A 3,218-nucleotide genomic window follows, 5' to 3' on the forward strand; every position below is an offset into this window, starting at 1 on the left:
GTGGGTTGCGCCCCTGTGTCGATGGAGGACGGGAGTCTGGTGGTTGAGGGCACTGGTTCCAAGAACAGTGTTCTTTTGCCCAACACACCACTTTGCCCCTTACTTCACCTAGATGGGTGGTTGAATGGGCCCGGTTCAACCAATCGGCTGGTCACACCAAGACCTGTGTGTGCTACAATTATGTACTCTTGCACAAAGTTTTTGGAATTATCAAATTATGTTTTTCAGTCTTGGCGAATTTTCGATCTCGGAATATCAAATATACTATTTCATGTATGTATGATTTTGCCTAGAGTCGTATGCCCAGAAGGCGGTGGCTCATGGGCCTATCTGGTGGAATCATTAATATCTTATTTTGCCGCTGGAGTATATCATCCGGGTATCCTTGGTGCTGCAAGTCGGAGACCTGCTTGTTCTTAGCATTGTCCTTGTGATACTCCGTGGTGGGTGGGGAGCTCGGATAATGAAATTACTACATTAAAAATGGTTTATGAAACCCTCACAAAAAAAACAACGTCCTCTTGAAAATGATCCTGAAGACGATGACCTTCGACCGTCCAAATCATTTGACTTTTGGCCACTCTATCTTGTTATTGAAACTGTTGACAACACACAATTAAAGTTGAATCCTTTCGCAGTTTCCAAGGGTATTCAAGGAATTGCCGGGGAAGTTAAGAGCATTAAACGTTTACGTTCAGGTGTGCTGTTGGTTGAGTGCGGGAAACGACAGCAGTCAGTTAAGCTGATGAGCACAGAATCGTTCGTCGGCATTCCTGTCGCTGTCTTCGCTCACAAGATATTGAACACAAGTAAAGACATCGTCAGAGATCGTGCTCGATTGTATTCTGACAAGTCAGAACTTGATATCGTGACTGAAATGAAATATCAAAGTGTACTTCACGTAAAACGCTTTTCGACCCGTAAAAACAATGAAACCGTTAAAACCAATACTTATCTGTTTTCCTTTTCGTCACCAACTGCTCCCAAATCACTGAAAGCAGGTTACTGCAATATCAATGTTGACACCTACATTCCTAATCCACTCAGGTGCTTTAAATGACAGGGATGGTATTCATAAAAGATCTTAAGTCTGAAATATGACTTAAGTTTTTGAAAAAAACTAAGTTTTTCACTATTTCTGACTTAAGTTTTGAGATTTTACTCAAGTCATATTCATAAAGCAACTTAGGCTTACGTTTTGGATAATTCCTGACTTAAATCTAAAGACTGGGCAGGGGTAGGCTTAACTGGAAAGTGTTTGACTTAAGTCAGTAGGCAATATGGCTTCTGTAGCGCTGAGGCGTCGTTCATTTCACCAAAGAAGGCAAAGTCTCGTTGAATACAGCGATGAAGAATTAATTCAGCGATACCGTCTAGATGGTAATGGCATTAGATTCGTCGCAAGTCTAATAGCGCCAGACGTTGAGCCCACAACCACTCGTAACCACGCCCTGGTTGCCTCACAAAAGACGCTTATCACACTGAGGTACTTTGCGACCGGAAAATGTCAGTTGTGCAATGCGGACAATCAAGGTGTCAGCCAGCCAACCATTTCCAGAGCTGTGAATGACTGCATACGGAGTTTGTCATCTGACAGGATTGTCAAACAGTTCGTTCGCTTCCCCCTACAACTTCGTGACATCAGGCGTCACCAACTTTCCAGGAGTTGTGGGTGTGATCGACGGAACGCACGTTCAGATTTAAGCCCCAACAGTAAACGAAAATGAGTTTGTAAACCGGCATCACTACCACAGCATCAATACACAGATGGCTTTCGATAGCGAAGACAGGATAATTGGATTACATATGGGGCTCATGTGTAGTTAAAAACAGACCAGCGTTTGAGGCTGTGATAGAAGCCATCAGAGCACAGTACCCATTATAACGTTGAGTACAATTAGTCGTGCCATTAACATCATGTAATTTGCTTGTAGCTCCCCACAGCGACAACTCCTTGTGTACATTATAGAGTGCTGTTGAGAGCTTTCACGCTTGCCTTCTTCCACTTCCGTCGTGCAATCACAGGTTCGATACTCATTTCGTTCCAAATATTTTTTATTGATATATCAATAGTTTCCTACTTGTATATATTACTTACCCTGTACATTTCAATTCTCCATCAAACACAGCTAGATGCCTATCATTTCAAGCGGGGGTTACGGGCGCAACTCTTACCCTAACCCCTTTCCTAAGACCATTGGCAGGACCACAAACAAACTACAACAGGTATGTAAACCTTCGTGTAAAGTTGCCGATTGTGATCAGCAACATAGAGTGGTGTCCCTTGTATTTACCTCGAATAAACATTGAGCAATCGTACCCATTACACATTAAAGATCACAAACGTTATTACATTTAGTCTGGATAACCGAAGCAAAACGCAGTTTTCATAAAATAGGAATTCTGTAATAAGGTTGGAGACTTTGCGAGTATGCTGAATATTACTAGAAATTATTTTCTTAAAACATCATAAACGACCTAAATAATCTATTTAAGTGTTACTGTATTAATATTATTTATTTTTCTAAATTGTTTACTGAATAAGTGACAACACAAACTGTTGTTTACTGTTTACTGTGCTGGAGATTTATGTACAGGTTACTCTATGATATTTTATTTCATAACCCAGATCGCATAAAAGAACAAGGAGCAGTGTTGAGAGGGGCATTGACCAATTCAAACGCAGATTTCCTGTTCTTCATGGGGAAATCAGGTTAAAACCTGAGAAGGCTTGCAAGGTAGGAGCGAGTGAGTGAGTGAGTTAATATTTATCGTCACATCGGCAATATTTCAGCCATATCGTGACTGCAAGGAAAGACAAATATAATCAACAACAGTTATTTCTTTAGCACTTGCCACATAAATAATACAAATAGATTGACAAGGTAACAAAGCTTAATGTCAACAATATGATTAAGAAATTACAATTCCCTCATCTTCCTAACTTTGTACTATTGACAATTTAAATTCTATTTGACTAAAGGTCCTGCAATAGTTTTTCTAGCAGAATCTGTTTTATCCTTATATTAGACAGAGAAGCATATATGGCACTTAACACCCAAATATGTAAATATTTCTGATATTCAGCAAATACACTTATGGTACTTTTTAAGCTAATTCAGTTTCATGATTTTATGTTTTAGGTATTCCTTTTCAATGTGAGACATTCTATTTCCAGCTGCAATTTCTGTTTTAACGGAGCTTCCACTGCGTGGCAT

General features: G+C 40.0%; 1 long non-coding RNA gene across 1 annotated transcript; it reads left to right on the top strand.

Annotated features, from left to right (window-relative positions):
• The first annotated feature begins 2,120 nt into the window (after positions 1-2,120).
• On the top strand, positions 2,121-2,739 carry LOC124259670. Its single transcript, XR_006893887.1, has 2 exons — positions 2,121-2,226; positions 2,630-2,739. It is a non-coding gene; the product is annotated as an uncharacterized LOC124259670 (long non-coding RNA).
• The last annotated feature ends 479 nt before the right edge of the window (positions 2,740-3,218 follow it).

Source organism: Haliotis rubra, unplaced genomic scaffold, assembly GCF_003918875.1.
Source record: "Haliotis rubra isolate DU_JTF1 unplaced genomic scaffold, ASM391887v1 Scf731, whole genome shotgun sequence".
Lineage (NCBI taxonomy): Eukaryota > Metazoa > Mollusca > Gastropoda > Lepetellida > Haliotidae > Haliotis > Haliotis rubra.